Below are 12407 nucleotides of genomic sequence, written 5' to 3' on the forward strand. Positions count from 1 at the left end.
AAGACCTCCATGGTTGTCTGGTCCATCTGACCATCATCCAGAAGAGCCAACTGAGGCCTGGGCAGGCAGAGTAGCAGACTCAGAATCACAGGGTTTAATGGAAAAACTGAAACCAGAACCCAGACCTCCTGCATTACAAGACTGACTCTAGTATACCGCCCATATCATGACATGGCCGTCACACGTTTGAATGGTGACAGAAATACCCCATTCAGCCCATTTTTCCCCAAATTAGGAATCCACACACATTAGACACACTCAGAAAATGAAGTGGTATCACACACATCGATTGATAAGTAATAAAAATAAGGGGTTAAAGAACTTATCATAAGCCATTCAAGTAAATACGTGGTAATATTCAAATTTCTTCATGCCACATCTAGTACTTGTGGTTTTAAAAGAATATTGCCTTCAAATGAGAGAAATTCATTTAAGTGTATTAGAATGGAAGGAACCAAGCTTTGTCAGTTGAGTTCCAGAAGTACCATTCCCTTGGTGACACTGGGCAGGTTACTGAAACTTCTAATGATTTCTCTATAATACTGAATTACACACTTAAATGCTTTACATCATGAAAAGGAACATTTCATCCAATAGGCATGGCATTACCATGAGCTTCAAATTACAAGAGGCAGGGACATAGTCTTAAGGTTGATATTCCCATCTCATCCTTGGGTGATATGGGTCAGAATATTCCTTACACCCAATTTCCCCCATGCTGCCAAGTACAATATTGTCTCCATCCTCTCTTGTGGAGAAAATGTGAACATGGAGCCTAGGGGAGGAAAGCCACAGGATGCTGTTATTATCATCAGGCCAATTGAGAAGAACAAATAGCATCTCAGCATAATCAACATCTTATCCCAAATCGTTTCTGTCCTTCCTCCCCAGTACACCATTTAACACTCCATGCAGACGAGACTAAACATCGTTGGTTGCATAAGACAAGAAACAGACCACAGTAGAACCGGATAAAAGATCACTGGTGTCCATCAGGAACAAATGACCATGTAATAACTCTGTAATTACATGGTAACTAGAACTGATTGAGCCTGTAAATTATATCCTTGTCACCTCCGGGTAAATGATGCAGCTCTATCTCCCATCTACAGAAAGCAGCGGCACATGGCCCACAGTCACTGAAAGATAAGGGAGTTCTTGGCTGATAAAGCAGCTTTGCCGCTGTTGATAAGTGATAGAGGGACATGCTGAAATCTGGGAGTTAATGATTTTCCAGTTGAGGCATCACTGCCTTGCCATCCATAGCAAGGCATCTATTACACAGCCAGTGTTCTCCATCCTTAATCAGAGGGATTGGTTAAAGTTCCCAAAATCAGAGGGGGCGCCTGGGTGGCTCAGTTGTTAAGCATCTGCCTTCAGCTCAGGTCATGATCCCGGGGTCCTGGGCATCGGGCTCCCTGCTCCACGGGAAGCCTGCTTCTCCCTCTCCCACTCCCCCTGCTTGTGTTCCCTCTCTCGCTGTCTCTCTCTCTGTCAAAAATAAATAAAATCTTTAAAAAAAAAAAAGTTCCCAAAATCAGAGATGAAAGGAATGTGCTCCCCAACACATGCACACAAAAATGCTCCACATGTGCATGGGCTCACACATACCAGCAGCTAAGGTACACTCCCCCAGCCATTTAATCTGCAGACCTTTGAAACATCACTATTGTAGTATTTCACCAAATATTTTAATACTAGAAAGAATATTGTCTCTTTTTATGCAACATTCTCTCCTGGACCATTATGCAGAGGCATTAAGAAATACTGTGTAGTAGATTATTCAGCAAATATTGTTTGACAGTCGACTGTGCACATAGCATTCCGCTAGGTGTAAGATAGGAAACAAAGAAGCATAATACACAATTCTCTCCCTCAAGGATCGAGTCCACTTACACAAATAATGTAAATACGTAAGAAGTTAAATTATAATGCCACAAGGCAGTATATAATTAACTGCCAAATGACTGGTAGAGACAATACTTCTGTACAGAAGTACAGAAAAGAGAGAACTCACTTTGGGATGGTGTAATCATAAATATGGTTTCTTAAAGATTCAAATGCACACCTAAGAAAGCTGAAATATCAAGTTCATTGAGATCTGTTAGAAAGAGACATTTCAAATTTCTCTCTATCCACAGTGCTCTTTGTTAAAAATAACAACAAAACTAGATATTTTTCATTAATGAAAAACAGAAATGTTGGGAGGAAAAACATCAGAAATATGAGCATAAACGAGTTACACTGTGTATAGCCAAGGTGCTAGGAGACAAGATAAATACTAATAAGCTCAATACCTCTTTAACATTTGAGTGTTTATAAATTGGGTAGATATGTAGATACTCTGTCCACAGTAGTAGGGATGTAGTAGGGATGTATTCTGATCAACATAGAGACATAGCAACTAGGATAAGACCCACAGAATTGCAATCAGCCAGTTAAGAACATAAAAAAACCTTAATCAAGGTCCCTATCCATGTGGCAATAAACATGGGACACCATCCACTGGGGATCAATGGGGGTACTTCTCTGAGATTGCGAGGAGAGACAAAGAGCCTATGAGTCTCTCCTTGTTCCTCTGCCCCTAAACTCCCAACCTTCTAACTGCTATTCCTAACTAGGTGTCAAGAGAATAGCAATATGATGGGAGCTATTGTACAGCTATTGCTGAGGGGTAATCAAAATGGCCTCTTGAGTTTTATCTGGATTTAATGTAAACCCACTTGCCATCGTCCCATCACCCTCTTGAGCAAGCTTTTCACTGGCTGACCCTACAGCCACAGATCTCCAACAACATTTACCCTGCAAATGTTCCTCACTGATGTGTGAGGTGCAGAAATCCACAGGGTATAGATCTTCAAGTTAGTGACCTTCAAGTTCAGGACCCTCCAGAGATCTTGGAGATGCAAAACATAGACCCATAGCACTTACTGGTAGCTGATCTCTGGGTGAGAATAAGGGGACCAGATAGACAGTCTGCATTTATCCATGGAAGAAATATAAAATATATACCATCTAGTCTCTGAAACCAGAGAGACTTAGCACTCCTCCAGACCCTTAAGAATTTGAAAGGTCTCCATGAAAATTTTCTCATTCTGGAGTAAATTAATGCTATCCCAAGGAAAACATCCTCTACAATCACCAGAATTCTAGTAAGGTTAAAAAGAGTCATATGTTCCGATAATGCTTCACCAGAAAATAAAATAAAATAAAATAAAATAAAAAGGCCAAGTTAACTATGCCCTTTGTAATGCTACTTATCTCTGGGTCATCATTTCCTTGTTGAAAAATAAAAGGATTAAATGAGATGATCCTTAAAGTCCTTCCTAGATTGAATAGTCTATGACCTAGAAAGGCTGTAATGATCAGTTCTTCAAAAGCTAATGAAGAATAATCACATCCTCAATCTCAAGCTGTAGATAAAGAAAAAGAGACTCCTGTTTTAACCAACCATTAAGACTATAAAAAAATTCAGTAATCTAGGCTCCTAACCTTCCTCTGACTCATAAAACAGTTTCTCTCCAAGAACCAAGCAAGATCCTAGGGACTATCCTGGGATAAATCATGGTTGATCCACAGAGGCCTTTGTTTGATCTCACATTTAGGAACTGTGTTCACAACACGATGACGGAACCTATGCTCACATGCTGCATCTGATTCCCATGACACATTTCTATAAGAAAGTAACATCATCAGGGGAACATCAAACTGCTCATCAGCAAGTGGGTCTTCATTTGGCTTCAGGAGGCAGAACTCGATGGCAATGACAGGACGGGACATCTCTCTACACCTGCAATTCTCATTTTATTTACAGTGGCCACAGGATCGATATCTTCTCCCCTGGAAATAAAGCTTTCTACTTTGCATTGGAATTTATCTTCAATAGCTGCTGGAAATCATTATCACACAATAATGTTCTATTCACTACTCATGTTATCTCTTCAGCTAGGCAGATTGCCAGACATTTGACTGCCTGACACCAAGCCCATTTGGTGCACGACAAAAATAAAACCTTGCATTGCCTGGAAATAACATGAGACACACTCATCATCTAGCTAGGGATGATTGGGCTACTTTCTCTTTCTGAGGAGATGTCAGAATTCATGTAGACCATCCAGTGTTTTTGCCTACAGTCACGAGCACACTCTCATTATGCGTGTATAGTGGGCATAAAGAAAAAGCTTGTGAACAGAGCAAAGTTATTACGAATCCCAGAGGTGATGCTATGAGGTCTAGAAGACTATGCGCCCATGGCTGTGCGTGGGCCTTGCTTATCTTTAGTTGGATTCATTGATCCAAATGTCATTTCTGTTAAATTCAAAACCTTTTCTTGAGATCCTACCAAGCACTGAGTACTGATCTCAGTACCTGAAGCACACTGACGAATACAGCCTTCTTTCCTGGAGAAGTCTGATTTAGAAAGTTAGGCAAAACTATGTGCATAAATGTCAACACCTGATGCGACATGGGAATAGGATGTTGGTGGGGTACCCAGAAGGACCACCGTATCCCGGTTATGAACTCAGAGGAGCCTTCTCAAAGTTCTTACTATTACAATCAGATGTCTTAAAGCAGAGTCATAAAAACAGGGAAAGGATGATTTAGAGGACATCTCCTGTGGGAACATCACATGTCAGTTCACAGGCGAATGGGTGTTGGCATGGGGACTCTTAAGTATGATAATTATAGGAAGGTTCTGGGTCACTAGAACTTATAGGAAGAGTGATGACCTCTACCTCTCCAATCCCCAGGGTATGTTTCCTTTTGGATATGCTGAGATTGAGGTCCCTATTGGACACTGACTTGGATAGATGCAACACGTAGAAGGAATAATTTAACTACATTCAGATAAGGCATCAGAGTCAGAGATGGCAATTTGGGCAGCCCCTACACATTGACAGTGAAAATCCAGGAGATAGATGAGGTTTCCCATGGAGAAGGCTAACAGCTTTGGGTCATGGGCAGAACCCGTGTTACAGGAGCTAGCACAGGAGGGAAAGAGAGCACAGGAGACAAAGCCATGGCAGCCAGAGCGGCACAAGGAAAGCCAGATGAGGAGGCAGCACTGCAGAAGTCAGAGCGGTAGGGTTTCAGGAAGAGGAAAGGTGGGGGGCAACAATTTGAATGCAGCAATGAAAGAAGCACTCTAGAGTACACTTTGGATTTGTGCAGAGTTTGGAGGCTTCGGTCAGGGCAGTTTTTTTAATAGCTGTAGCAGTACAGAATACAGATTCCAGTTGGTTAAGGAATGAATAGAAATGAGGGAGTAAATTACTATTCAAAAATGTCAATTAAGAATGAAAGAAAGGGATAGAGAAAGAGCAAGAGAGGGAACAGATGGCTTGGGCATGTTATGTTTTGGGGGAAAAGCCAGTAGAGAAGGAAAGGATTTAGACTCCCACCCACAAGAGATTATATAACAGAGTCTGACTCTGTGTGAAATATTATTCTCAACATCCAAGACAAATACAAGTCTAAGTCTATTCCAAACTGTTATTTAACCCCATCTCCTGCCCGGACCTCTTTCCTGAGCCCTAGGCTCACATAAGCAATTGCCGGCTTGGCGTCTCCACTTGAAAGCCTAATGGACATCTCAAATCTTAATGATCAAAACAGAACACCTAATTCTTCACCCCCAACTCTCAAACTTGGTCTTTTGCCAGTCTTCCTGTTCATGGCTTCAGGTCCTCTAACTAAAAGCCCTGGAGTCCTTGACCACTAGCTTTCTCTCCCGCCCAACATCCAATCCACCAGCCAGTCCTGATGGCTCTACCTGTGAAACAGACTCAGAAAATGACTATTCCACATCATGTCCATGTCTACGTGATGGTCAAAGCCACCATCATCTCTCATCTGCCACATGGGAACAGTGTCTCCACTGTTCTTCTTACATCCAGGGACCCTTACATCTATTCTCCCCATGTTCCCAGAGTTACTCATTGAAAATGAACAGGGTTACTCATTGAAAAAAAGTCAAAACAAGTCAATGCTTGACTCAATGTTCTTTAGTGACTTGCCTTCACATAAAGAGTAAAAGTTAAAGACTTTTAATGGTCTACAGACCCCTCCCTAATTGTGTTAGATTGAGTTACTGGGCATGGTTCTTGACTCTTTTCCTTTCCCACTGTAGGCAGGGTGGATCTTCCCACCAGTCAACTTTGGGCTTGGCCATATTACTTGCTTTGACTTTGGGGATGTTAGCAGACAGGATGCGAGCAGGCTTGAGGCTTGCAAAGTGCATGGGTGATTAGGCTTTCTTCTTTCACTCTGCTGTTCTACCTGGAGAACAGATTTGGGGAGAGGGATACATTCTGATTCTTCATCCTGGGTCTCTGATGAACCTGTGCAGAAGCGGCCTGAGCCCAATTTAAAGTCTACAGCCAAGCGAGCCAAACCACACATTTGAAAGTGAGGGGAAAAAATGCTATTGTTGTATACCTCTGAGTTATATCTGCAGCACTTCCATGGTTATAGCTGACTAATTCAATTATCTAGCCTCCCACAACCTCTCAGTTCTCATCTCCTTCTCCCTCCCTCCCTCACTCTGCCCAAGTCATATTTGCCTCTTATTTTTCTGATCCCAAACAAACTCCTGCCTCAGGGCCTTTGTACATGCAATTCTTGCTCCATACTCCACAATATCTCAATGGTTTCATTTTTCTTTTTTTTTTTTTTAAGATTTTATTTATTTATTTGACAGAGAGAGAAACAGCGAGAGAGGGAACACCAGCAGGGAGAGGGGGAGTGGGAGAAGCAGGCTCCCCGCAAAGCAGGGAGCCCGATGTGGGACCTGATCCCAGGACCCTGGGATCATGACCTGAGCCAAAGGCAGTCGCTTAACCGACTGAGCCACCCAGGTGCCCTCATTTTTCTTTTTTTACTTCCTTCAGGTCTCTACTCAAATACCTTATCAAAAAGGTTTTCCATGATTCCCCCTACCTCCAGCCCTCCTACCCCTTGCTATGGTTTATATTTCTCCACAGTACTCCATAACATGGCTGACATATTTATTATATTTATTTATTTTTTAGCCTACAGGCCAGAGCTTCTAACTTACTTTTGTACATATAATCTGCTTAGTAATTAAACAAACATAAATTCAGGTTCCCCTGCTGATTTTCAATTCTCCCTGTCCTATACAACAGTGTTTTTCCAACTGTTGTGTGTGCACCAGGAAGCCACAAGTGAGATGATTTTAGTAGATAGACAGATTTTATATAAATAAAATATATTTAATTTTATTCTCAATTGAGTAGATGGGCTGGGGGCTTTAAAAGTAATTGGTGAAACGGGGAGGTAAAGATAAGCACTGGGAAGCAGGGCAGGTGGTGTGCTTAGGTGCAAATGATCCCAGTCACCTCCAGAGCCCTTGAGAGCTGCTCTGAATTACAACAGAGTTGCTCTGTGACTGATGTTTACAATAATGACCCGAGTAACAAAATAAGATAAATGATATTCTCTGTGCTTTGCTCAATAAGACAGAACAATAATATATTTTAGAAAAAGAACTCTATCAAGAAGGATTGTAATGTTTTAAGTTCAATTTAAAGGATGATAGCTCAGTTATATGACAAATTCATTCATGTGGAACACTGCTGGTACCTCATAAATAAGACTTTCCTATATAAACATAAGGATTTATAATGAATTTGCTGATTATTCTTTCCTCATGAATAATAGGCAGAATTGATTTTATACTCACTCCTCTTCTCTGACCCACCTCCTCCCAGCCTTATATGATTTTCTTCTTTTTCTCTTAAAAGAAGGCAGTCTGTAACAAATAGTTGTAGCTATAAGTTAATGTATACTCCATTTCACATCGTTTCAACACTAAGGGCCCATACGATTATTTTTCTGCCTGATGGACTACACAGACTGAATTTGTTAAGTGATAATTATTGGACTAAACAGAACTTCTAGTTTCCAGTCTGGCATGAGAGGAAAGTCATTACTCCTATCCCACAAGAAAAATGCTGAGCAAACTGCAAATCCACAACTCTTCTTAGATCCAGCAGAGGACTGAGGCCACAGAGCAAACTGCTGCCCCCAACACTGAAGAGACAGGTGAATCAGATACATATAGACAGTCACAACTTACAGGAGCAGAAGCCCACAACAAACAGCTTTGCGGGAACGAGTACTGGGATAGGAACACTTACACCATGATCCAGGAATGATCACAGGGGCAGGGTGGACACCTTGGGGAGTTACAAACTCCAAGGGGCTCCAGTCTTCCCCAGGCTCACATACACACTTGTAAATAACCCCTCCAGGAACCCTACCAGATTCTCTCAGTGATTATCAGAGAAAAATCCCCTTGCAGTTCAGTAGGGGGGGAAGTAAAGGTAGCCTTTTTGAAATACACCCAGAGCATTCTGTTCTTCTGATCTCAAGAGAAATTATTTTAACAGAGTCTGGGGAATAGGAAATACCCAACTGCAGTCTGCCACAGTCTTCCTACCTCAACTTAAGGGGGAAAAGCAAAGTAAAACTGAGGTGCAATTGTAAAGCTCCCAGTCCAGGCACACAGGCTCGCTGAAACACTGAAATTTAATCATAGGACTATAGAATGCTTCTCCTCCTCCCACATGTTAGTTACCTCCATATCAAAAAAGTTTTGTATACTGAAAGAATTATTCATCTCAGATGGTATTTAAAGAAGTCTCTAGGGAAGCCCAAAGACAACCCGGTAGAAAAAAAAACCAAGGAGAGCAGAAGTTGTAGCCTCTGATACCTACAGCTACAGCAAACAATAAACACTGTTTAACCCCTAACCAGATAAATATAAAACCTTACACAAAAATACCAATTTACCTCAGTGCCTTTCACGCTGAACATCCTGCATGGCTTTCAACAAAAAATTACAACACATACAAAAAGACATAAAACACAGGTTGAAGAAACGGTGAGCATCAGAACCAGACTTGGATATGGCAGAGATGTTGGAATGATCAGACTGGGAATTGCAGACAGCCAATATTCTAAGGGCTCTGAAGGCAAAAGTGGACAATACATATGAACAGATAGGTAATGTATGCAGAGAGGTGGAAACTCTAAGAATCAAAAGGAAATTCTAGAGACCAAAATCACCACAAGAGAAAAGAAGAATGCCATTGATGGGCTCATCAGTAGCTTGGACATGGCTGAGGAAATATCAGCGATTGGAAGAAATGTCAACAAAAATTTCCAAAACTGAAATGGAAAAAGAAAAAAGACAGGAAAAAGCAACCCCACAGGAACATAATATCTAAGAACTCTGAGTGGCTATAAAAGGCTCAGTATATGAGTAATGGGCATACTAGAAGGAGAAGAAAGAGAAAAGACCATGAGAAATATTTGAATATATGAATATTTGAATGCATGACTGATATTTTCCCAAAATTAATGAGAGACACGAAACCACAGATCTAGAAGTTCAGAGAACACCAAGACAGGAGCCCAGAGAAGACCAATAAACTACACCTGAGCACATCATATTGAAACTGCAGAAAATTAAAGAAAATCTGGAAAGAAGCCACTGGGGGTAGGGGTGGGGCAGTGCCTTACACATAGCGGAGCAAGAGTAAGAATCACATCTGCCTTCCGGAAAATTGAGAACTTCTTTGCACCCCAGGAGCTGTATCCAGCGGCTCCATGGACATCACCGTGCCACAAAACGAATATATTGAGTTACACTTGGAAGCACTCTGGCTAAGGTCTGAACTACCAAGAGGAAAAGAGAAAGAAGGAAGGTCAGGAGGCTCATGAATGTTCAAAGAAGGCAAAAAAAAAAAAAATGATTGGTCTGAAAGCTAAGCTCTACCATAAACAGTGCCATGCTGAGAAAATACAAATGAAAAAGACTATCAAGATGCATGAAAAGAGAAGCCCCAAACAGAAGACTGAAGGAAAGATTCCAAAGGAGCAGTGCCTGCATGTCTACTGGAAAGGGAGGAGTCCCAAGGTAAAGAACTTTCCAATATGATTAAATGAAAAAGAAAAGAGAAAGCGGGAAAATGGGAAGTCCCTTTACCCAAAGTTTGTGTCCAGGGAGAAACAGAAGTATTAAAGGTTATTCAAAAAAGAAAGAGACCGAAGAAAACATGGAAGAGGATGGTTACTAAAGCCCACTTTGTTGGAGATGGCTTTACTCAAAAACCACCTAAATATGAAAGATTCATTAGGCTAATGGGTTCTCATTTCAAAAAGATCCATGTAACACAGCCCGAAATGAAAGCCACCTTTTGCCTGACACTACTTGGTGTAGAAAAGAATCCCTCATCCCCACTATATACAACTTTGGGTGTTATTACAAAGGTATTGTCCTTGAAGTGAATGTGAGTGAGTTGGGCCTTGGGACATGAGGAAGCAAACTTACTTGGGGAAAATATGCCCAGGTTACCATAATCTTGAAAGAGATGGGGCCTAGATGCAGTCCTGCTGATTTGACAGCAGTTTCAGACAAGGAACTCCTTATAGTTACTGGAGACTGCCCAGCAATCAGGAAAACCGCCATTACTGTGATCTTTCTGAATACCATCAAACGGTCTGACATATCTGCAGTCATCAAGACAACTATTTATTCTATTGTCAAAAACATTAAAAAAAAGAATCACATCTGACTTCAGAAAACATGCCATCAAGAAGAGAGTAGGTTAAAAAAAAATGCCATGTGTTAAAAGAACCACTAACCTAAAATACTGTATACAGCAAAATTATCCTTCAAAAGTGAAAAAGAAATACTTTCCCAAACAATCAAAAACTGAAGGAATTGGTTGTCAGTAGACCTGTCTTGCAAAAAATTTTAGAAAGTTCTTCAGAGACAAGGGCAATGATGTAGGTCAGAGACATGGGGCCACATAAAGTGTGAATTATTTTGTTTTCCCATTCTCACTTATTTAAGACATCTCTGTCAATCAGAGCTTCTGATCAGCATAAGGTGATCAGCACTAACCCAGCGAGTTGATGTAGTTACCACCTGAAGCAAAGAAACTTGACATTTAAGTTCTCATGTATGGCCTCACCAAGGGAAAGTGGGAGAGAGAGCGCCATCAGGGTTTTGAAATGGTGATAACTGGAAGGCCTGTAGGGGGTCTATGGTAGGGACAATCTGGGAACTCTGTATTTTTTCCAAGGCCTTGGACTAAATTGGGATAATTCTCAGGATGAGTTTATTTTGTAAGCTTCTTTCCCATTTGCTACGAATAAATCAGGAATCTAGAGTGTGGACAAAGTCTAAGCAATTCAGACTTCCATGTCTTTATGACCAGGAAATGGGAGTCAGAATGAACATATTCAATGATTTTTTTAAGTGCTAACTGAACATCATCTATTGATTTGTTTTTGTTTTTGTTTTTTTTCCCAATCTGCTTGACCCAAACCAGTCACATAATCCTCAGTACCATTTATTTCTTGAGAAATGAAGAGACACAATTCTCTTTTCTTATGTCCCCTCCTCCAAATCAAAATCCAAGCTAAAACTGAACAAAATGAAACCACAGCAAAAATATTTGCCCTGTTCTCAACACCAATTGCTGCTGGTAATATCTGTGAATTGCCAGCATTGGAAGCTAGTTCTACTCACCAACACACACTAGGATTCTCTGCAGCACATTTACAACCATATGAAAGCAGATGGCAAAAGCACTGTAGATAAAAGACCAGCAGTAGAAGGGGGAAAAAAATGCCTCTAATGAAAATACTAAAAAAGAATGGCTGAACTCTATATTCTGGGCACTTCCTTAACCTAAAGAAGAGCTTCTGCCGCATGATCTGGCGATGACCCAACAGTCAGGGACATTTCATAAGTGGACCCCAGGATTGTTTGCATACTTGACTATTTGCACTCCTGATGAATGACACTTTGTGGGGAGGTACAGAGCAATGGTCATTAAACAGCTGCTTAGCAAGACTTCCTGACAATGCAGGGCAAAATGTTAACCCAAAGGATATACTGAGCTCCCACTGCAGGAGAAATGTATTACTAGTAGCAATATTATTAGTATTAGCAATAATTATAATAATTACGAGCATATACACAGCACTTTTGTATCTGAAAAATGCACTGCATTCATCATAATGATTAGCATTTGTACAGTACTTTGTATTTCCCAAACATTCTCCGCTCATTAATTAGATAATGCTGGCAACATCTGTGGGCAAGTGTTACTACTCGCATTTTATAGACATAAGACAAAGAGAAATTAATCATCTTGCCCAAGGCCGCATGATGAGTCTGTGACAGAATCAGGATTCCATGTTTAAGTTCCCAAATCTCTATTTTGTCTTCACTCCCTGCAAAGCCAGCTAGTTGCTTCCAGTTGAAGGGGGAAGGGAAGTGCATCGATCATGAAATTTCCTCACTCCCATAGCCCAGGAGTTGTTAGGAAGTGCCACCAAAGCCACGTGAAATCTATTTTCATGGGAAA

At 41.0% G+C, this 12407-nt stretch overlaps 1 protein-coding gene and 1 pseudogene across 3 annotated transcripts in view; one reads left to right on the forward strand and one right to left on the reverse strand.

Moving 5' to 3' along the window:
• The window catches only part of NTM (neurotrimin), a 409148-nt gene that overhangs the window by 282846 nt on the left and 113895 nt on the right, over positions 1–12407 (reverse strand). The window lies entirely within an intron of this gene.
• Positions 9634–10601, forward strand: LOC123857905 (ribosome biogenesis protein NSA2 homolog; annotated as a pseudogene).

Source organism: Mirounga angustirostris, unplaced genomic scaffold (genome assembly GCF_029215605.1).
Source record: "Mirounga angustirostris isolate CCGP_5_RB_7025 unplaced genomic scaffold, mMirAng1.0.hap1 SCAF_13, whole genome shotgun sequence".
Taxonomy (NCBI): domain Eukaryota; kingdom Metazoa; phylum Chordata; class Mammalia; order Carnivora; family Phocidae; genus Mirounga; species Mirounga angustirostris.